Source organism: Salvelinus fontinalis, chromosome 13, assembly GCF_029448725.1.
Source record: "Salvelinus fontinalis isolate EN_2023a chromosome 13, ASM2944872v1, whole genome shotgun sequence".
Classification (NCBI taxonomy): Eukaryota; Metazoa; Chordata; class Actinopteri; order Salmoniformes; family Salmonidae; genus Salvelinus; species Salvelinus fontinalis.
Genome location: NC_074677.1, coordinates 51374618 through 51398883, shown reverse-complemented (window position 1 = coordinate 51398883; position 24266 = coordinate 51374618). Strand labels below are relative to the sequence as shown.

General features: G+C 43.0%; 1 protein-coding gene across 5 annotated transcripts in view; it reads left to right on the top strand.

Moving 5' to 3' along the window:
* Positions 1-24266, top strand: part of LOC129868939 (spectrin beta chain, non-erythrocytic 1-like) — a 93608-nt gene that overhangs the window by 39272 nt on the left and 30070 nt on the right. The window lies entirely within an intron of this gene.

The window sequence follows — 24266 nt, the reverse complement described above, 5'->3', positions numbered from 1 at the left end:
TAGTCTGGCCCCTGCCTGGGGCAGGCTGGATTAACACTTATTCTGGTGGCTCCTAAACCTGCTGGAAAAAGAAATGGATAATCTGTAGAGCTTTTTGGCTCCTGATGTAATATATGTTGTTGGGTTAGAGTGCAGAAAGTCCATCCAGAAGTCCCCTGTTCAGAGAGATTAAGATATGACTCCCCCAAACATTCCCCCCCCCCCCCCCCCGTTTATTCCTGGTGTGCGTGGTCAGCTCTGGCCCCACACCGTGTCTCTGTTTTGTGTGGCCTGTGTTTCAGAGTATAGCGCAGGGGGCTGTGTAGCTCCAGGCTCCTGTCCCAGGTCTGGCCTGTTCGGGGGGGTTAGAGACACTGGCTGGCCCGACAGATCAGCTCCAACTGATCACCAGGCCACCTGGCCCTCCATATCCAATTACAGGCCTCCGTCAGTGGCCTAAGCCATGCGTGGTCCTGGGCACGGAAGTCACCGTTGCCATAGTAAGAAACACAGTCAGACGAATACAACCCAATAGCTTGTTCAGGGTAAAGGTTTGAAGTGTTTACCCAGCAACGATCCATTCCATGGGGCCTCCCCTTACGTACATCTGGTGATCCCCCTTTTCAATAGTTATAAGGTTGAGGTGCTGTAGCAGACTAGCAGTAAGGAGCAGTGTGGGTATGTGTTACTCGGTATTTGGTTTGTTTATTTTGTCTATCTGGTGTGTGTGTGTGTGTGTGTGTGTGACCAGGTGTGCCTGGTTGCACACCTCCCTAGCATGGGACCATTAGGCAGGGTTAGATTAGCAGAAGTGCGATGCAGTCAGTCAAGGAAGTTATCACTAAAGAGCATTGTGTTTCATCGTTTTTTTCTCTCTGCCTCCTCGCCGTCTTAAAGATTTTAAGAAACGCCATCTGGGATGGAGCATTTTCAAGGAGTTGACTTGTGGTGCAAGTCCACACACCCTACATGTTTGAAATTCTTTGTGTGCTCTGATGATATTTCACCTCCCGGATTGGGCAATCTGTCCAGTGTCACTAAGGCAGACGCGCAGGGTTTTGTTTTATTTGACTTGAAATCCCCCAGGGTTTCATAACCTCCTTGACCTCCTTCCACTGTTCAGTCTGAGGTCCCCCCCCCTTTACCAGTCAGTAGGATCTTTCTCCATGATAAACCTGTTTATCTGTTAGCTTCTCGTGTTCAAAGAAAGTTTTATTTATGTGTGTGTCTGTGACACTCAGTCCATCTGCTGGTAGGTGTGCTGGTGTATCCAAGCTAAGCTTTAGGTACAGGGTCTACACAATGACTTCGGTGGAGATAAGAGTTATGTAGTGCACGGTGGGGGTATACTATCTTACATGTCCCTTCACTTGAAAAGAGGGATCCTAAATCCCACCAATCAGTGTGAAGTTCAGTGTTAAGGAGTGGTAGCTCTGCGCTTAGCAGGATCCGACCCTCTTTCAGGCGGCTTGTGTAAAGTCTGAAATTTGCCTCCGACTCTGACCTTTTTGTCAATCATCTCATCTCCAAACAGGAGCTCAGTCTGCTGATGCCAGACAAGATGTACACATCACTCGCATACCGCTCGCATTCACTTCACTCAAATACCCAAAGTTATGAGGTGACAGCATTTAAGTCAACTGTTGACAAAACATTTAATCTCTTAACAGAGCAGCCTGCAGTCTAGGCCTATAGCAAGGAAGATCAGCCCCACTGTCTTTCTGACAAGATGTATGAATGGGTTTTCTGCATTGTCCCGATCCTTCCCATTCTGCCTCCCGATCCCACCTCACCAGTCCTGTCTCTGTCCATGGCATCGCCGCCACCCCACCCCCTGTAGACACACTTAGGCACCACACTAGTAATTCCGGTCTGACTGCACTTGAGGCTTATGCTTCTTCCTCCTCCCTCTGTTCCTCCCTGACTGGGGACAGGAAAACTGGCCTGTCTGCTGGGACCGCAGCAGTGTGATAAGACATAGCGATATATTTGATTGATATCGGTACACATAGTTATCGTGTTAATAAAGGCGTCACTGAAGTGATATGTTGGTATGCTAAAGAAACGGAATGTTTCCTCATTCTTGTTGCGTCACCGTCCCTCAGGCGGTGTGTTTGCGTTTGAACATGGTGATCAATCAGTAGGCCGAAGGTCACACAGGACAGGAATGTTCGAACCAGTGATGGTCTTCTCCTGGTGAGCCAGTCATTTGAGACTTCTTTGTGCCACCGTCGTCATTAGCCAATATAGCAGGGCACGTACGGTGCCTTCGGAAAGTATTCAGACCCCTCGACTTTTTCCACATATTGTTACGTTACAGCCTTTTTCTAAAATTGATTAAACAAAACATTTTCCTCACACACAATACCCCATAATGACAAATTGAAAAATATATATCTTTTTTTACAAATGTATTAAACATAAGTAACAGAAACCTTATTCACATAAGTATTCATACCCTTTGCTATGAGACTCGAAATTGAGCTCAGGTGCATCCTGTTTCCATTGATCATCCTTGAGATGTTTCTACAACTTGGAGTCCACCTGTGGTAAATTCAATTGATTGGACATGATTTGGAAAAGCACAGACCTGTCTATATAAGGTCCCACAGTTGACAGTGTATGTCAGAGCAAAAACAAAGCCATGAGGTTGAAGGAATTGTCCGTAGAGCTCCGAGACAGGATTGTGTCGAGGCACAGATCTGGGGAAGGGTACCCAAAAATGTCTGCAGCATTGAAGGTCCCCAAGAACACAGTGGCCTCCATCATTCTTAAATGGAAGAAGTTTGAAACCACCAAGACTCTTCCTAGGGCTGGCTGCCTGGCCAAACTGAAAAATCTGGGGAGAAGGCCCTTTGTGAGGGAGGTGGCCAAGAGTTCAATGGTCACTGACAGAGCTCCAGAGTTCCTCTGTGGAGATGGGAGAACCTTCCAGAAGGACAACCATCTCTGCAGCACTCCACCAATCAGGCATTTATAGTAGTTGCCAGACAGAAGCCACTCTTCAGTAAAAGGCACATGATAGCCCGCTTGGGGTTTGCCAAAAGGCACTTAGACTCTCAGATCATGAGAAACAAGATTCTCTGGTCTGATAAAACAAAGATTGAACTCTTTGGCCTGAATGCCAAGTATCACGTCTGGAGAAAACCTGGCACCATCACTATGGTGAAGCATGGTGGTGGCAGCATCATGTTGTGGGGATGTTTTTCAGCGGCAGGGACTGGGAGAGACTAGTCAGGATTGAGGCAAAGATGAACAGAGCAAAATACAGAGATCCTTGATGAAAACCTGCTCAGGACCTCAGACTGGGGTGAAGTTTCACCTTCCAAAAGGACAACGACCCTAAGCACACAGCCAAGACGATGCATGAGTGGCTTCGGGACAAGTCTCTGAATATCCTTGAGTGACCCAGGCAGAGCCCGGACTTGAACCCGATCGAACATCTCTGGAGAGACCTGAAAATAGCTGTGCAGCAACACTCCCCATGCGACCTGACAGAGCTTGAGAGGATCTGCAGAGAAACTCCCCAAATACAGGTGGGCGAAGCTCGTAGCGTCATACCCAAGAAGACTCGAGGCTGTAATAGCTGCCAAAGGTGCTACAACAATGTACAGAGTAAAGGGTCTAAATGCTTATCTAAATGTGATATTTCTGTTTTTTTTTATTTTATATTATTAGCAAAAATGTCAACTGTTTTTGCTTCATCATTAACAGGTATTGTGTGTAGATTAATGAGGGGGGGAATCGATTTAATCCATTTTAGAATAAGGCTGGAATGTAAAAGAATGTGGATAAAGTTGAGGGGTCTGAATACGTTCCGAATGCACTGTTATAAACACACGAGTCTCTTTATTTTAAATTACTAACGGAGCCTCCAATTACTGTATGGAGATCAGTTACATGTCTTGACTCACACTTGTTTTCCCATTGTCATAACATACTCAACATGGTAAAGAATACACCACCAACACTGTGTGAATGTGTGACGTTGTCAGGTTGAAGGTACTGTTGCTGTGTGATTGTTTAGGGTGCCATAAAATCAGCTTCGTATACGGAATCCTGACATTAAAACGGAGTTCAACAATATAAAAAAATGATAGGAAATCAACTATGTATTGACCTTATTGGAAAATTAATTCCTTTATCCAAGTCACTCATAAGATGTGAACAAAATGCATCTCTGATTGGTATTTTCCTGCAGCTTTCTGAAACGGTACAGAAAATGCCCCTACCTGGGCGTGTGTAGCCACTGCCCAGTCCCCAACAACCAGATGTTCCGATTTTCCAGAGAAATGGTAAGAGAGCCTGTGACTCGACTTCCTATTTTGGACGTTAAGAAGGCGTCACTCCATCTTAACTCCTCCTCCACATTCACATTGATTGAACAGCGCAGAGAGGAACCTCGCTCGACAGTTCCAACAAATTATTATAATAATCTTCTCGTCAAGACCAGTATGTAGACGATCTAGTTTCAGGTGTTTATTTTACGCCTGAAACGCTAGGTTAGTGTGTGTGTGTCTACACTTTGTGTAGCCGTTAGCGATGATGCTAATGATAACCTTCTTGTGATAGAGATCTAAAGATTTTTCCAAAAACCTTTTTAATTAAACGTTAACTACAAAGTAGCCTATGCCTACCTAGCAGAATGATGTCATGATTATTTGCATGAATCCAGTGGCTATGTATTCTTGCAAACTGCAATAACATGAGCGCTACATAAACATCGCTAACCAAACAACCGTCTCTTGCTGGTGCGCACTTGCATTAAAGGGTATCTACACTTCTTTTAGTTATTTTTTTCTCCCAGATCTCAAAAGTTGTGGACTTAGAACCTCAAATGCTGTTGTTTTTCTATATAGAAGGCAAAAAACGGAATTTGGGAAGAAACTCAAACGGAATCAGGTAAAAAATAAACTGATTTTATAGGGCCTTATTTGCAGCTGTTTCTCACCACAGTACAGCACAAATCTGGTGAACTATGTGTTCATCATAATTTACATGGCAAACACGTCTTCTTTACTTGGCAAACAACATCATCCAGTTAAAAGCTGTACTGTAACCAGCAGTAAGTCAGCCTTAAGGCCTGTTCAACTGGAGATGCCAGTCTGGGCATCTAATTGTTTCAATGCAAACACACAGGCTAAAGGATACAGTCCATCATCACTGCCTATCACATGTTGCCATGTTGATAGGCATGGTGAATTTGGTTAGATAGTGTGTCCGGGTCCAAAGGGTCACTGTCCCTGGTGCCAGTCACCTCTGCCTGCACTTCTGAGTAAATACTGATGTGTGCTTTAGGAGGGACTGCTCAGTAGTCATTAGTAGTGTGCCTCTATTCAACCAGAAGAAAAATAACATGTACACTCAACCATTTTAGACACCAAGACACATCTGTTGTTTTGAGGGGGGCGTGACAGATCTGCATATTTCCGTTAGGGGGCACCACCTCTGAGGTGCGCATGTGCAATAACTCAATTTGCCTTTACACTCCTTCTAAACAACTTGCTTTTAAAAACCTTTTGTGATGGGTAAAGTTCATAACAGATTTTAGTTTTGGCAACAGAAAACTGTATTGACATCAAACGTTTCATCGATGAGAAAATGTCCAGAATGCCGGCCAAAATCCATCTCGTTTCATCTTCTCCCACCCCATTTGGTAGTGAGTTGAAACGCCAAGCGAATGCTTCACATTTACACATCCGGTAAAACGTCTGTCTCATTGTGCCATCTTTGTCTATAGGCTGGATCAGGCCTACCTGATTTTAAACACACACGGGCCACACATCAGGCAGACGTTATCGGAGCGTGAGGTCTGATACCAACAGGCTCAGAGACAGTTTCTATCTACAAGCCATCAGACTGCTGAACACTTGAACTGGACTGACCACCTGCTCTGATTCTCCACACCTTAACACACACACTCATTCATTCATGCTACGCACACAAAAACTCCTGCTACCAGACTCTTATTATGAGTGCTAAATACAATTGAGTGCACAATTTAAACACTTGCCCCCCAAATCCACCTTCCCCAAAAAACACCTGTAAATATTGGACTATAATTTGTGCCTTCCTGTATTATACTTATGATACAATGTTTATTCTGTTCTACTGAGCCGTTCACTTGGTTTTGTATTCTCATCTTTTATTTCTTATTGTTGAAGGAACCAGCGAATATGCATTTCATTGGACGTGTATACCATCCTTAAACCATTTGATTAGGCTGAACATCATGATCTGCCCAGCTGTTGACCAGATAAGGGGAATCAGAGAATGTCAGTTAGACAGGTGATAAGGGTCATTCCACACCCTGTGGAATTGATTTGATATAATGATCTTGCACTGTCACAGTGACTTAGTCTGACAAAATGTGAGGTCTTGATTGCGAAATAGGATAACGGCGGTATGCTAGTTCCTAGGGGGGGGGGGGGGTTAAGGTCATGCCAAGGATCATTTTGCAATTTGATTTTGAATTTTAAGACCCCTTGAAGTATTACAAAAATATATTTAAAAAATAATTTGAAACCATTGAATTTGGCCTTACTGCTATTAAACCTTTTTACAAAATTGGCGATTTGTCACATCCCTAGTTGGTAGGGCAGAGAGAAGCCATTATTGTGGTTTACTTTGTTCACAGGCAGCCTGTTGCACTGTAGTGGTGTTATTCTAATTTAGACGCAGGTCACGTTGTTGTCACCCAATAGTGATTGTTCCCATTTGGAGCGTTTGAGCCCTGTGGAGTAGGTGTAAGTGTTGAGGGAATAGAAGACCTGGTCCAGTCTTCCTTCCCCAGGTCATTGACACGCTTGGGCTCCATTTCCTCAGCATTTTGCTCCTTTACTTTTATTTAAGAAGTGAATAGGCACGAGGAGATTATATTTCTCATTTCTCGGTCACATTACAGGTGTAGTAGAAGGCTCTATAGTAGGCCTATCTCTCGATTTACTAAACCTAGTCCTAGAGGCTTCCGGCTTAGATTCACATTTCCATGGTTGGGATTTATCCTACACACACAAATGATACCTTAACAAGGACGCTTTTGTTGACACAGTTTTTATTTACAGTTTCCTACTTGGGAAAGTAGCAGAAGACTCCAGCTTTGGGGTCTTGAAGGCTATTAGCTGCTGCCTGTTGACGCCCATTCTGTGTCCAGATGTTATGACTGAGGGGTGTCTGCTCTGTCTCCATCCCAGGGGACTGGCCTTGGCCGTCCTCATCTTCTCCCCGCAGCAGCTGCACAGAGAGCGGGAGAGGCCTGGGTATGGTCCATACCTCCACCTTCCACAGTCAGCGGGAGACAGGCTTAGAGACCCATCCATACGTTACCGGTTACCCACTGATAGAGGTGTTCTCTAGAAGTCAAAACGTAGCACTTCCTGTAAATTGCCCTTTTCTGTTTCCCTTTCAGTGTATTTATTGAGGTTTACATGGACCGAGCTGGCACCAGACCAGGCGACACACTCCATTTGTTTTTATGCCTGTGCCCACAAGCTGTAAAGAATACAGAATAACCGGCGTCACACGTGGCTAGTCTGTGGTTGAGCAGCACTGAGGGTTGGGTCACATCAGCCCTGTTCTCTGAAGTCTAAAGCTGCTTGGGCGGTTATGTTATTGTAGAGCAAAGGAAGTTTGCATGTGTGGTTTTGTGTCCTTCTGCGTTTTGTCCTTCAGCACGCTGGCCTTCTGCAGACATGACAAGAGCAGTCATGTCAGGGGGAATCCTTGCCCTGGCGCTTGTAGGATAAATATGACAGCAGCACACACTGTGGCTGTGCAGTCAGCCATCTTGCTGTGCTGTCCTTGGCACAGAGGACAGGTGAGCTGTGGCTAACAAAGATGTAGCATTGTACTGACGGCCTACTATAAATGGTTGCCGAAGAAACACGCTCAGTAGAATTGATCCCCTGTACCAATCCGATTTTGCTTTTGAATTTGTTACAACCAGTCTTGCTCAGAGACTCTGTTTTGATGTTGCCTGTGTGGCAGCTGCGTGTTTCCTTCTGAAGCTGTTTGTGGTCTGACCTGCTTTTGCTCTGGCGTCTTTATGGATTAGAGATGCAAATTTCGGTCATTTTTGCTGCCGACTAACCAAGTCACATTAACCGGTCAACAAACAGTAAAATGACGTGACCAACAGAAAGCATGCATGCATACAGCGAACAGACATATTTAATTAAGAGCTTAATGAAAACATTCAACAATAGCAAGCCTATTATTGAACGTGCAACTGCTGTGATGAGGCAGCTAATAAAACATACATTTAAAGGGGGTTGCATGGTAGTGGCTGGTCTTAGTGGCCCTCTTGGCAGCAGAGACAACATTTTGCTAATTTCCTGCAATTTTACACATTTTGCCACGGGGCAGAGAAAACATTGTACAGTTTTTTTTTTTTTTTTAATGTTAACGCAATTCCAATTTTAGCCTAAACTGGCTATGCGAAACAAACCTAACTTTGCATTTTCAAATGCGTTTCCACTTCACAGCCTTAAAAAAAAAAAAAAATGCATTATTATAGGTGTCGGAATTAAAATGGACAATATGAAAAAATGCATTATTATAGGTGTCGGAATTAAAATGGACAATATGAAGGTTACATCTGTTAGATAAGGAAGTGAGGGGGATACAAGACACTTGTGTGTTGGTGACATCATGCATGACACATTTTTATATACATTCACATCCAAAATGATTGTCCTCCTTGACAAAGATGAGCAAAAAATATAAAGCTATTTGGCCTCGCACCCCAGTGGTGGGTTTGGCATCGACATAAGGATGCATAAGCAGAAAAGAACCCCATACCTACTGTAAAATATGGTGGTGGATCTTTGATGTTATGGAACTATTTTGCTTCCACTGGTCCTGGGGCCCTTGTCAAGGTCAACGGCATCATGAACTTTCCCAGAACCAGGACATTTTAGTCAGAAACCTGATTGCCTCTGTTAGGAGGCTGAACCTGGGCTGCAAGTAGATCTTCCAGCAAAACAATAACCCCAAGCACACATCAAAATCCACAAAGAAATTGTTAATTGACCACAAAATCAACATTTTGCCATGGCCATCTCAGTCTCCGGACTTGAACCCCATTGAAAATCTGTGGTTTGAACTGAAGAGGGCAGTCTACTGTATATGCGCTAGGGGTGTGCCAAGTAGTCGGACAAAACAAGTATCGTAACAGATATGGGCAATTGTCCTGATACGATTATGGTCAGAGTAATTTTTTGTTTGATATAATGATATTTTTTTCCCGGTGCCAGCGCGCATCTTTCAATCAAGTGTGAGGTGCTATGTGGTCTAAGTAACTCAACTAGTTTGTCTTGGGCTGTAGGGTACGTTGACTCTGCGGCTCTGATTGGATAGAGCGAAGCCGTATTTCTCCTTTCACTCGCTTTGCTTCATTCGCCCGATCACTTATGCTTGCATGTTTCGGTTGGGTTGTTTTAGATTGCTGCTGGCTCCAGTTAGCCTGCTACTATGATAAATCAAATGCTGAGGACGTTTGCTACAAGGTACAGTTGAAGTCAGAAGTGTGTAACTGAGACAGGTTTGTAGGCCCCCTTGCTCGCACGTGCTTTTTCAGTTCTGCCCACAAATTTTCTATATGATTGAGATCAGGGCTTTGTAATGGCCACTCCAATACCTTGACTTTGTTGTCCTTAAGCCCATTTTGCCACAACTTTGGAAGTATGCTTGTGGTCATTGTCCATTTGGAAGACCCATTTGTGACCAAGCTTTAACTTCCTGACTGATGTCTTGAGATGTTGCTTCAATATATCCACATAATGTTCCTTCCTCATGATGCCATCTCTCTTGTGAAGTGCACCAGTCCCTCCTGCAGCAAAGCACCCCCACAACATGATGCTGCCACCCCCGTGCTTCACGGTTGGTATTGTGTTCTTCGCCTTGCAAGCGTCCCCCTTTTTCCTCCGAACATAACGATGGTCATTATGGCCAAACAGTTCTATTTTTGTTTCATCAGACCAGAGGACATTTCTCCAAAAAGTACAATCTTTGTCCCCATGTGCAGTTGCAAACCGCATTCTGGCTTTTTTATGGAAGTGGCTTCTTCCTTGCTGAGCTGCCTTTCAGGTTATGTTGATATAGGACTCATTTTACTGTGGAAAATATATGTTTGTACCGGTTTCCTCCAACATCATCTTCACAAGGTCCTTTGCTGTTGTTTTGGGATTGATTTGCACTCTTCGCACCAAAGTACGTTCATCTCTAGGAGACAGAACGCGTCTCCTTCCTGAGCGGTATGACTGCTGTGTGGTCCAATGGTGTTTATACTTGCGTACTATTGTTTGTACAGATGAACGTGGTACATTCAGGCGTTTGGAAATTGCTCCCAAGGATGAACCAGACTTGTGGAGGTCTACAATTCCTTTGAGGTCTAAGTTGATTTCTTTTGATTTTCCCATGAAGGTAGGCCTTGAAATACATCCACAGGTACACCCCCAATTGACTCAACTTATGTCAATTAGCCTATCTGAAGCTTCTAAAGCCATGACTTAATTTTCTGAAATTGTCCAAGCTGTTTAAAGGCACAGTCAACTTCAAGTATGTAAACTTCTGACCCACTGTAATTGTGATACAGTGAATTATAAGTGAAATAATCTGTCTGTAAACAATTGTTGGAAAAATGACTTGTGTCATGCACAAAGTAGATGTTCTAACCGACTTGCCAAAACTAGTTTGTTAACAAGAAATTTGTGGAGTGGTTGAAAAACAAGTTTTAATGACTCCAACTGTATCAATGTGCTTAGCATCAAACACGCAGGGTTAGTGTAGGGAAAAAATATGAAATGCTGATGGGCATTCTGACTCAGTGACAGCAGACTTCTCTACCCACTGCAAATTGATGACAGTCTCACACACACTTTGCGTGCTGCTCCTAATCTGCAGCTTTTATGGTCTATAAACGTGCAGTATTTTGCCAACATCTAGCCTATTTAGGCATATTAAAACGCTTCCTTTTTCCCGATCCAATCTGACTATCAACTGTCAGTCTACGGATACAGTTACGAAAATGAGTATGTTCAGGTAGCGCATACCCCTAATATGCGCAGATGTAGAATATCAAGAATCTGAAAAGATTCTGTATGGAAGAATGCTCTAAGTCAAGGACCCTCCAATTCGATTCAACCATGTTTTCTCAGGGTTTAAAGTCCTCCGTAACACTGTACAAAACATTAAGAACACCTTCCTAATAGGGCGGCAGGGTAGCCTAGTGGTTAGAGCGTTGGGTCAGTAACTGAAAGGTTGCAGGTTTGAATACCTGAGTGGATAAGGCTCTGTCAATGGGCCCTTGAGCAAGGCACTTAACCCTCATTTGCTCCAGGGGCACCGTACTATTATGGCTGACCCTGTAAAACAACACATTTCACTGCATCTACCTGTGACGATGAAAACATGTTTTGCCCTCGGACCAGCCTGAATTCGTCAGGCATAAACTCTACAAGGTGTCTCAAGCTTCCCACAGTTGTCAAGTTGTTTGGATGTCCTTTGGGTGGTGGACCATTCTTGATACACACAGGGAAACTTGAGTGTGAAAAAACCCAGGAGCGTTGCAGATCTTGACACATACCGGTGCGTCTGGCACCTACTACCATAACCCGTTCAAAGGCGCTTAAATCCTTTGTCTTGCCCATTCACTCTCTGAATGGCACAAATACACAATCCATGTCTCAAGGCTTACAAATCCTTATTTAATCCATCTCCTGGAAATAGCCGGTGTTCATAATGTTTTGTATACTCAAATACCCTGTATGTTGTTTTCTGTTACGCTGTGCGCACTGAACTGACACGCATGATTGTTGATGACACCCCGATGTTCCGATGAAGGAAATGAAATAGTCTATAATGAGCACCACCATAGCGCCCGATTCAGACAGAGGTGTGTAGCGTACTGTAGCTGCTGGCAGAATAATTAAAAGCCTCTACTTTATCACTCAGGATGTAACTTTCCAGTGCTAATATTTTTGCCATCCAATGTTGTTATTAAAACAAAATCAGACATCCATAAATGAATAGTTTACCTATTTAGCTAGTCGGCTTGTGTTCTATGCGAGTTAAAAACTCCATGCTTCAGACTATGTACATTTTATAGCCACTTCGCTACATTAGTTGAGCTACGGGTGAGAATGCTTCTTGCTAATAGCACATCTGATAATATAGACTATGCATAAGGCTGGTCCAATATGTACTTAAAAAAAACATTTTTTTTACATAATTTGACCAATATGTTATTGGGCCCATTTCTGGAGCTGGAAATTATATTTTAGATGGTGTCAATATAATTTTATTTTTAATAATTTGTGTGTAGAATGTCCTTTTTTTAAAGTCACCAGAAGTGAGTTTCTCAGTCCTTTACATAAACGTTTTCCCAAGGAGGACCCCGGACCCCCTAACCAAGGGGACTGGAGTTGGTCAGATTCGTTTGGTTATTCTCTTTTCCTAAAATCATTATAGTCATGACTTTCTTACTTGAACGGGGAGGTTAACTTGGCCTTAGACAATCAATCTGAGATCGCCATAAGTTTCTGTCATGAGATTTTTTTTATTGTTGCTTTAACCCCTGTGTTTTCCAGTCTCCATAAAATATTATAAAAAAAAGGCTCAGGTGCCGTTATCCTTGCAAGGTGAGGTATTGAAAACGGGTGGCAATAATTTTTACCCCTCTCTTTTTGAGAAATACAAATATTACTTGTTAAACAAAATCTTTATCTGAGCAGTTGTAGTAGTATAAAATCATTGATACTGTTTGTTTGTTGAATACTTGTTTCTAATTGGCTTGGAGGGCATTCTAGAACGTACATTATTTCCTTTTATACCACAGCATTGTTGAATACTCTTTTCTGATGGACAATAAAAACAGATAACGGGACAGTTGGAAAATATATTGGGACACCTTGCAATATGCGCCTGCACATGCAGACGGTACTTACTACAAAGTACTTAAAGCTATGCCAACAACCACACAACCCGAAATTGGTTACATTGTAAACGCATGTCCAAGGAGAAAAAAACGTGGCTAGACACATTTTTGGGGGGAGCGTCTGATGACCTAATAGCGTGAGGGATTGACTTTAATTTCTCCGGTATCTATGCTGCAGTCATGACGCAAGTGGCGCAATGCTGTCAAATCCTTCCAACATGTTTCTAGTTTGACCAGCTGTTTTAAGCAACTGGTATTTTTAAATTTGGTTGCCATACTGGCAGGTTTGCTAGCAACATACTATTTAGCTAGCTTCTAGCCTAGCGTTTGATATGCAATGTGATCTCCTTGTAATGAACAGTATCGAGTGTCCTGACGAGAAGGCAAAGCTTTTCTAGCTATTCCAGGCAAAATTGGGCATCATCAACTCATTGCTATGGATTTATCCAAATGAATGTCAATAGAACACAGGCTGAACAAATGCAAATGTATCGACTTTGCTGTGATTTTGGCTGCAGAGACCATGACCGTGTTAGCCGTAGCTAGTTGGCTAACTAGCAAGCAAGGGACAATAACGTTGCCAATATAGAACCTCCATATATTCTCTAGGAATCAAAAGATGAGAGTGTGGATTCTCTTACAAAAATGAAAATATCACAAATGTTTAATTTATTTCTTCTATGAAATGTGTTCTTTAGTATTGTTTTCTTTGGCAACTGTGGTATAAGCAGGATAAACGCCTCCGTTCTGTACATTACCTAGGCTGCGGCGTTGATTATTTCCATTTTTTTTATTGCAACAATAATAACAATATTACACATCAATACAGGGACATTCCTGTGAATACAATGAACAAAATCATATAGAACACCAGGTGACCCCCCCCCCCCTCCCCACAAAGAAAATGTGTTTAATACAAAAAATAAGAATAATTCAGGACATCATTAATGTGATAAGGCAATCAGCCATTAACAGACATTCAGAGACATGACTTTTACAACTTTTTAAGTCTCACAAGTTTGAGAGATTTATAAAATTGTAACAGTTCAATGAAAGAAATGAGAAAATAATGAATTTTTCCACCCCATTTACATTTGTGAATATATTATTTGGCTAAGAGAATAATAATGTTAATAAAATCGTTATGATCGGAATTACAAGGATAAGCATAATGTCATTTTACATCAAAGGTAAACGTAGGTCATTATTTCCAAGGTAATCTACAGAACATCGGCGTTTATCCTTTACTTATACCATGGCACTGTTGAATACTAGAGTCTGATTGGCTTGAAGGACATTCGAGAGCATGCACAGCATATCAGCACGATAGAATTCAGTAGCTATAGTTAATTCTTACATGTTCTATGTTTGAGCTGCTTTTGAAAGCAAAAGTCGAATTGAAAAATTATTGGCATTGTTGAATTCGATTTTCATAAAAGCAAGCTAGGACTGATGGTTTAGTTAGCTAAACTAGCAAGTCTGGTTGGTTACCAAGGCAACTACTGTCACTATCTAGTAAACTTGCTAGCTACTTCAGTGGACGTTGAACACATTTCTAGCGGCTATGTGTTTAAGTTATGGCCATGGTATAAAATGGATAGTCAACTTGTGGCTTATTGCATTCTCTGGAAAATAATGCAACTCCGTGGAAGGTCAGTTCAACTCCGCTAGCGTGTCTTGGAACACACCTTCCACGTCATTCCTTATTTCCCATAGAACGCGCAGCCTCTTCATTATCCCTTATTTTATAGTCTTATTTCCTGCGTGTGGGTGGGTGGGTGGCTGGGCCAGTGCTAATGATTACCCTGGCTCTAGACTCTAATCACAGGCTGTATTGAAGCTGCTTGAGTGTGCTGGCTTAGAAATGGATCCTTAAGCCCAGTTTAGCGTTCATTTACAGAGCTGAAGGAGCAGCGTCTGACTGCACTAATAGTGCCCTTCTGATGAGGGTATTACTCACGCGCAGGCGCACACACTGATAAACAAACCAACATACTGGTAGGCCAATTGTCACAGTGCTTACTCCTCTCACACATTCACACTCCTGGCCCAATAAAAACTCTTCCTACAGTAGGTATTCATCACGTTTATGCTCTGTTTACATTACACTGTTATCCAGAGCAGATTACAAGTAAAGGTACATTTTTATTCCCAGTTGAACATCTACATGAATACAGAATAACAAGCAAACACATCCGAAAGTAAATGTCACCACACCGAACATCATTACAATAAACAGAATTGAAATTCAAATAAATTCCACCAGAATAAAGCCTCTAGCAAACTGATTGCTTCAGTGTAACATTATGTTGTGGTCGTATCTGTCTACATAAATAATAGACAGATTCTTTCTCTCTAGGTACTAGAGCTGAATTTATAAGTCTGGCTCAGAGAGGGCTGTCAGGTAGTGAGGGCCTTTGTAGTGCCCTTGGGCCTTGGGCAGGATCCCCATAATAATCCTGTATCAGTGGTGAGTGTGTAACAAAAGGCCGTAAAGGCAGACTGACTGACTGATGCTGGTAGTTTCCTCATTCTTTCTCAGGACGAGGTGACTGGAGGCGCTGGTGCTGGTTACTCAAGCAGGCAGCCCAGTGGTAGTGATACGAGGGAGGGCAGACTTCACAGGGTCAGGGGTAGTGCTGTGGCGGTCATGAAATTATGTCAGCCGGTAATTGACCGTTAATTGACAAACACATTTAGCGTCTCCTGGCTTCCACACAGCCTACAAGCCACTGATGCTGACTTTTGGAACATCTCCATGTTAAAAAGTCTAATAAATCCATGTAGTAAAGCCTACACCTTCACAATGAATCCATTATTTATTTTAGACAGGTCTAAAGAAACATGATATGAAGACAATGTAGTTTATTTCAGAAGAACAGAATAGCATACTTTGAGTTGTCTTGATCTGGCAATACCAAATGGCTGTGGGCTACACTAGTTCATTTAGCAGATAAGATTTGCTTAGAGTTTATTATTATTTTATAGTATGAAGAATACAATTGAACAAACGATTTGAGGGAGTGCGCACGTGCGGCTATTCTTGTGGTGTTCGGTTAACAAAGAAGTACGTTTTTTATGCTTAATTTGGAGTTATTAATGTAACTTTAGTTGTTCTACAAAAGTTGGGCTATGTTTGGATTTTGAATACATTGTAAGGCTGCATGATGCGACCCCTAATGATGATTTGAAAAAGCTCTGCTTAGTTTTTTTGCGCAGGATGTTAACACTTTATCAGTCTCGCAATTCACAATTTGACAAGCACTTGATAATGCCTAGAATTTCACGGCGGCATCCCATTTGTGTGAACGTAATGCACCCTAAAAAGGATTGGGTCTTTCTCACAGGCTACAAGTGAAGAAGGATACATCGGGGACGCAACTGTGTGCGTCCTGATCCAATTCCAAGGTGCATATTGAAGATATTGGAAGAGCTGTCCACGTTTACTTTTCATCAGCCAACAAGATGAGTAGGCCTAATGAACAGCAAAAGCACTAGCCTATGTCAATCTACTATCCCCCATAGTACAAAAGATGACCTATTCTGTGCAAGAAATAAATATTCCAAACATAGTCTGGGACAGTTGTGGGATGGTTTACACTCTTCCAAATGGTCATTAAAATTATATAGTTTTGTAATCTAACAGCAACTGTTTGGCACACATAATACTCAGGAAATGCTTGCTCCTACAGTATATATCTGCAGTAGTTTCCACAACTAAGTCAAATGTCTTCCACAGATCTGACTTCCCCTTTACCTCCTGAGCAACCAGTAAACATTCACCTGCTTCGTGTTTCTTTTTCACATTTTGCTGTCAAGTGTTACTGTTTTCGGAGTATGTTATAACCAATTTAATGATGTGATTATGATAGTCAATAGGTCAGGCCCTATTGGTCACATGCATGCGACGCTTACATGTTTCACGTAAAGAGAACAAGGGTTGAGGGAATAGGGAATGTTCTTCCTAAACAAATGAGGGATTTTGGTAACAGAACTTTTCAGTCAGAAACAAGTAAGAAACTAAATGACTGTAATGATGTTGCAGCTTCAGCATGGACAGCACAATCAACACGTGTTGTGGTGTCTTTTCACTGCAGTAGGGAGGAGAGGGAGACAACGTGCGCCAGCCACACAGGCACTTGCTGTCATTTTTTTTAAGATAGTGTGGCCGTCAGTCTCTTTCTTGAGTAATTTTTGTCTTAATTATTTAATTAAACAGTGTGCTTAAAGCATCAGACAAGCTCAATGCATATTTTGTTCATTTTATTGAAACACATAGGGTGTGTCTGTCTAAATATGGAAAAATAAGTTGAAACATTTCAAACTATCAATTGGTCGAAAGAACAGGATGACTCTTGGTCGACCAAGATTTGTTTTTAGTCAGGGACAGCCCTAAGGTAAATAGATAAAATTATTATTCTATGGGGTTCTCAGATTTGTTTTCTAGTCAGTACTTGTTTTGTTTGCGGAGGAAAAGTAAATGTGGACTGTTCCAGCGTTTTCAAATTGCGCCTTGTTAGAAATATATTTTTTTGCATGGCGACAATGAATTTGCCGTGGAGCATCGCCACAGCTAAATGACTGCAGCTGAAACACTGGAGAGGGGAAGAGATGACAGGAGCGGGAGATGAAAGGAGGAGAAGAGGACTCGAGTAATGATTAGCAGACGGTCAACACCAGGTAGCCTGGCCAGATGCTTGTTCATAAACCCTTGATTATGTGCGGTGGGGAATGTTGTGAACCAATTCATCTGCAGATCGCACTGTGGTAGGAGAAAAACAGTACCCAGGAAACGCATACACACAGGATGTGTTCAGTTCTGACGAAATTAGTAATCCTACATCTCCCTCTGGCCAAAGCTCATTCTGTGTCCTGTCCTCAAGTTAGCCTTGTGGGAGCCATGAAGTGGTGAGAGGTGCCAGGTCAGGAGCAACACATCAGTCAGCAGAGATAGCTGGCACAGGACTGTACCACTATATGTTCTACTGAACCTGCCACTGCATGACTGACAGACTGGAGAGTCTAGAACTGATATGCCATGACATGGAGCAGACTGTAGAATACAGGAGGATACTGTATGACGGGGCAAAGGTGGACATGTTCAATTAGAGGCACAAGGGAAATAAACGCATCAATCATCTCTCTGTCTCTGGTAGACGTGACGTAATCATCAGAACAGTCCTTTAGCCCTGTGCCAGTACTAACACAGAGAGCGTGTTGTGTATACAGTGCCTCAAGTTTGCTGTCAATATGGTGTGAAGACATTTTTGAAATGACACCATCTTAGATAGTCATGATAATAGCAGACCCTGAAGTGTATGCCCTTGATGAAGATGCTAAAGATCAGTTAGTTAGTAGAGCTGCTGTCAAGCATCCAGACCCAGCATGTAATTTGCCATGAAGGCGTTCCTAAAGAGAGACCGCTTCATGTTCCGTGCCAAGGAAACAGGGGGCAGGGAAATTTTCCCTGAAATTATATACCGTATCAGTGCAGTCAAGCATCATGTTTTCAAGTGGACCCACTTCCTCAACAAGCCACCAAAGGACCTGTTGCCCTCTTCTATAACCGTCCACTGTCCTTGTCAAGGCTTGTCATTATTTCCCCCTTCCACCATTGCTCTGACAGTAATGACATACAGTAGTGAGATGTCATGGCATACTCAAGGAAGTCAAACTATGTTATGTAGGCTACATGTTACAATGCAGTCTACTGTAGCTACCTGCCCATCTGGTTCACTATCTGGTTCACTATCTGCCCATCTGAACTGAAGGCTCAAGCCCAGGCTAAGCCTGCATGGGCCTCACAGACACAAGATTAACACTGGCTGCATTTCTGCATGGATTACCTTCAGATCACCGTTCTTATCAGTGTTTCAGCACAGATGCCATCAGATGTTGTTGGGGTTAAATTGGAGGGTAGCAGGTCGGACCCAAGAATTTTGTTTTTGTATGACAAGATGGCGCTGATAAACAAGGTAGCACTGTTTCTAGCTCCGAGACAACTTTGCAGTACACTGAGTATACTAAACATTAGGAACACCTTCTCAATATTGAGTTGCACCCCTCCCCCCATTTTTCGCCTCAGAACAGACTCAATTTGTCAGGGCATGGGCTCCACAAGGTGTCTAAAGCATTCCACAGGGATGCCGGCCCATGTTGACTCCAATGCTTCCCACAGTTGTGTCAAATTGTCTGGATATTCTTTGGGTGGTGGGCCATTCTTGATACACACAGGAAACTGTTGAGCGTGAAAAACCCAGCAATGTTGCATTTCTTGACAACAAATCGGTGCCTGGCACCTACTACCATACCCCGTTCAAAGGCACTTAAATATTTTGTCTTGCCCATTCACCCTCACATACATACACAATCCACGTCTCAATTGTCTCAAGGCTTAAAAATCCTTCTTCAACCTGTCGCCTCCCCTTCATCTACACTGATTTGAAGTGGGTTTAACAAGTTTCATCAATAAGGGATCATAGCTTTAACCTGGTCAGTCTTTCATGGATTGAGCAGGTGTTAAGTTTTGCATACTCAGTGTAAATACACTGAACAAAAATAAACGCAACATTTAAAGTGTTGGTCCCATGTTTCATGAGCTGAAATAAAAGAGCCCAGAAATGTTCCATATGCACAAAAACATTATTTCTCTCATTTTGTGCACAAATGTATTTATTTGCCAAGATAATCCATCCACCTGACAGGTGTGGCATATCAAGAAGCTGATTAAACAGCATGATCATTACACATGTGCACCTTGTGCTGTGGACAATAAAAGGCCACTCTAAAATGTACAGTTTTGTCACAATACAATGCCACAGATGTCTCAAGTTTTGAGGGAGCGTGCAATTGGCATGCTGACTGCAGGAATGTCCACTAGAGCTGTTGCCAGAGTTGAATGTTCATTTCTCTACCGTAAGCCGCCTCCAACATCGTTTTAGAGAATTTGGCAGTACGTCCAACCGGCCTCACAACCACAGACCAAGTATTACTGCACTGTTTGTGCTAGAAACACAACATTTTCGCTGGACCTGCGATAACATCTGCAAATCTGTGTACGCGCAACTCAATATGAAGGTGTTCTTAACGTTTTGTACATTCAGTTTACATACACACTTTATATTGCATGTGAATACCATACACACTTTATATTGCATGTTAATACCCATACACACTTTATAGTGCGTGTTAATACCCATACACACTTTATAGTGCGTGCTAATACCCATACACACTTTATAGTGCGTGTGAATACCCATACACACTTTATAGTGCGTGTGAATACCCATACACACTTTATAGTGCGTGTTAATACCCATACACACTTTATAGTGCGTGCTAATACCCATACACACTTTATAGTGCGTGTGAATACCCATACACACTTTATAGTGCGTGTGAATACCCATACACACTTTATAGTGCGTGTGAATACCCATACACACTTTATAGTGCGTGTGAATACCCATACACACTTTATAGTGCGTGTGAATACCCATACACACTTTATAGTGCGTGTGAATACCCATACACACTTTATAGTGCGTGTGAATACCCATACACACTTTATAGTGCGTGTGAATACCCATACACACTTTATAGTGCGTGTGAATACCCATACACACTTTATAGTGCGTGTGAATACCCATATACACTTTATAGTGCGTGTGAATACCCATACACACTTTATAGTGCGTGTGAATACCCATACACACTTTATAGTGCGTGTGAATACCCATACACACTTTATAGTGCGTGTGAATACCCATACACACTTTATAGTGCGTGTGAATACCCATACACACTTTATAGTGCGTGTGAATACCCATACACACTTTATAGTGCGTGTGAATACCCATACACACTTTATAGTGCGTGTGAATACCCATACACACTTTATAGTGCGTGTGAATACCCATACACACTTTATAGTGCGTGTGAATACCCATACACACTTTATAGTGCGTGTGAATACCCATACACACTTTATAGTGCGTGTGAATACCCATACACACTTTATAGTGCGTGTGAATACCCATACACACTTTATAGTGCGTGTGAATACCCATACACACTTTAAACACACTTTAATGCAGATGATTTTGAGTCATTAAGACAGGACAGTGGTACAGTTTGTTCTAATACACTATGCTTTTAAATTAAAGCATTTTACACAGCTGATTAAGTGTTTGTGTATGATGAGCAAACACAGCAGAGATGTCTGTATCCTCCTGACTGGGGCTGCTATTAGGAGAAGTGGGACAGGGAAGGGTTGAGCCTGGTTTCTGTTTGCACCCTGTTACCACCTCCTCCGCAGGGCTGGGTGCTGTCACAACATGACCAGCATCAGGAGGAATGTGCCCCCCCTTCACCCTCCCTCCCAGCAGTGTAATCCACCTCAGGTGGCTCATTGACCAGGCTCCCTCTGCAGCGCCCCGGCTTACCTCTGGAAAGGTAACCGCACGCTCAGCTATGAGGGAAAACCACACTCTATTGTCTGGCTCTTGTTGTGTGAGAGAGAAGCAGCAGCGAGAGTGAAGCGGCTATTATTACTGGTTTGTTTTTTGGGAGCGCCAGGGCAGGTATGATCCCCAGAGGAGGTGGGGGGTATGTGACATGGCAGATGTTCTCACAAAGACCCATGACAAAAAAGCACTGTCAGTGAGGCTGTGGTGTCCTATGAGGAGGAAATTATATTTTCTGACATTTCTGAACTGTGGAAGCCATTATTGTGGTGTAATGCCATATATTTCTATCCTATCAGTGTTTACCTTGAGTCATTAGGAAGTGTGTGTGTCCATGACAACGGTGAGGGTTAAGAACCTTGTGGCTGGGCCTTGAGGAAGAGTTCTCTATTCCTGACTCCAAGTCTCCCAGTACAGCTAGTATCTACTGAACCATCTGTTTCTGAGTCGGGAATAGTGTCGGGAGATAAGTCTTTCTGTTCTAATGTTAATATGTGACTTTCCAGATTCGGACATCATTTTCAAATGAAGCATGTGTGTTTAGTGAGTCTGCCAGATCAGAGGCAGTAAGGATGACCAGGGATGTTCAGTTGATAAGTGCGGGAATTTGACTATTTTCCTGTGTTTGTGCGTATATGCATACGTGTGTAAGTGCACTCACAAATGCTTGTTTGTGTGTCAAGTCCAGGCCATAACCGTCCTTAAGCCGCAGATATTTGATCCGTGTGTTTAATGGGCTTCTACTGACTGTCTGACTGACAAACACACAGCCAAGCCTATCTTTTATTTTTTATTTAACCTTCATTTAACTAGGCAAGTCAGTTAAGAACAAATTCTTATTTACAATGACGGCCTACCCCGGCCAAACCCTAATCCGGACGACGCTGGGCCAATTGTGCCGCCCTGTGGGACTCCCAATCACGGCCGTTTGTGATACTGCCTAGAATCGAACCAGGGTCTGTAGTGAAGCCTCTAGCAGTGACATGCAGTGCCTTAGACCGCTGCGCCACTCGGGAGCCCACGGTCCTTCTCCTCTCAATCTTTGTCAAGCCTTCAGACACGCAGAAGACGGGGGGGAGACCGAGCAGGAGAGTAAGTTATACCTCCATTGTTACACAAACCTATGAAACCCAACACTCATTCACCTAAGCCAGGGGCTTCTCAAGGGTCCAGAAAAAGGAGAGGAAAGAAAATGCTTTTGCGGCTGGAAAATGTCACCTCGAACTGTCATTATTCACACCTGAATTAGAGCGAGTTATAGCAGCCGGAGGGTTTTTAGACTGATGTGTAGCTGTGGACATGTCTCATATTCTGTCATTCCTGTGTCTTTGCTTCTGGTGCCCCGGGAGATGAGGAGGTAGTGGACGTGATGACTAGCATTTATAATGGCTTTTATCCAGATTCAATCCCAAACGTATCACACTCCTGTTACTCATCCTTGTCATTGTTTTTCTGGCCGAATAGTCATTCAACTATAGAGATGCTTTTACCACCAATTGTTTTAGTTTTTAGGGGGATGTGCTCACGAGACACTAATTTGTTACTGGCTATCTGTCTCTGCAATCTAGCTGAAGGGTGTGGCTGCCACTGCCATCTTCTTTCCACAGTCATGAGCTCCTTGGAGGAACACTGTGTTTGTTGGTAGATGGTGATGATGAAACAGTATTTCTGTTGTTGTCCCTTCAGCTTGTTTATTGCAAAGTCTGTAACGCAGGAAAAGGTGCAACTTCCTTTCACAACAGCAACGGTCTCGTATAGAGTATAGAGCCTTGACAAGAACCTACTCAGTCCGTCTAGGATTCTGCGATGGCATTTTTATTTTGTAATTCCCCGCATATTATGCAAGAGCTTGCAAATTTGACCAATCACTGCATAAAACAGTCAAATCATCAATGTTATCGCAAAAATCACTGCAATTTTCCCCCTCGGGTGACTGAAAAGATTTGGCATGGGTCCCCAGATCCTCAAAAAGTTCTACAGCTGCACCATCGAGAGCATCCTGGCCGGTTGCATCACCGTCTGGTATGGCAACTGCTCAGCATCTGACCGTAAGGCGCTACAGAGGGTAGTGCGTACGGCCCAGCACATCACAGCGGCCAAGCTTCCTGCCATCCAGGACCTATATACTAGGCGGTGTCAGAATCAATCAAATGTATTTATAAAGCCCTTCTTACATCAGCTGATGTCACAAAGTGCTGTACAGAAACCCAGCCTAAAACCCCAAACAGCAAGCAATGCAGGTGTAGAAGCACGGTGGCTAGGAAAAACTCCCTAGAAAGGCCAGAACCTAGGAAGAAACCTAGAGAGGAACCAGGCTATGAGGAGTGGCCAGTCCTCTTCTGGCTGTGCCGGGTAGAGACTATAACAGAACGTGGCCAAGTTGTTCAAATGTTCATAGATGACCAGCAGGGTCAAATAATAATCACAGTGGTTGTAGAGGGTGAAACAGGTCAGCACCTCAGGAGTAAATGTCAGTTGGCTTTTCATCATTCAGAGTATCTCTACCGCTCCTGCTGTCTCTAGAGAGTTGAAAACAGCAGGTTTGGGACAGGTAGCACGTCCGGTGAACAGGTCAGGGTTCCATAGGCAGAACAGTTGAAACTGGAGCAGCAGCACGACCAGGTGGACTGGGGACAACAAGGAGTCATCAGGCCAGGTAGTCCTGAGGCATGGTCCTAGGGATCAGGTCCTCCGAGAGAAAAAAAAAAAAAAGAGAATTAGAGAGAGCATACTTAAATTCACACAGGACACCGGATAAGACAGGACAAATACAACAGACTGACCCTAGCCCCCCCGACACATAAACTACTGCAGCATAAATACGGGAGACTGCAGTCACCCAAGTCATAGACTGTTTTCTCTGCTACCACACAGCAAGTGGTACCAGA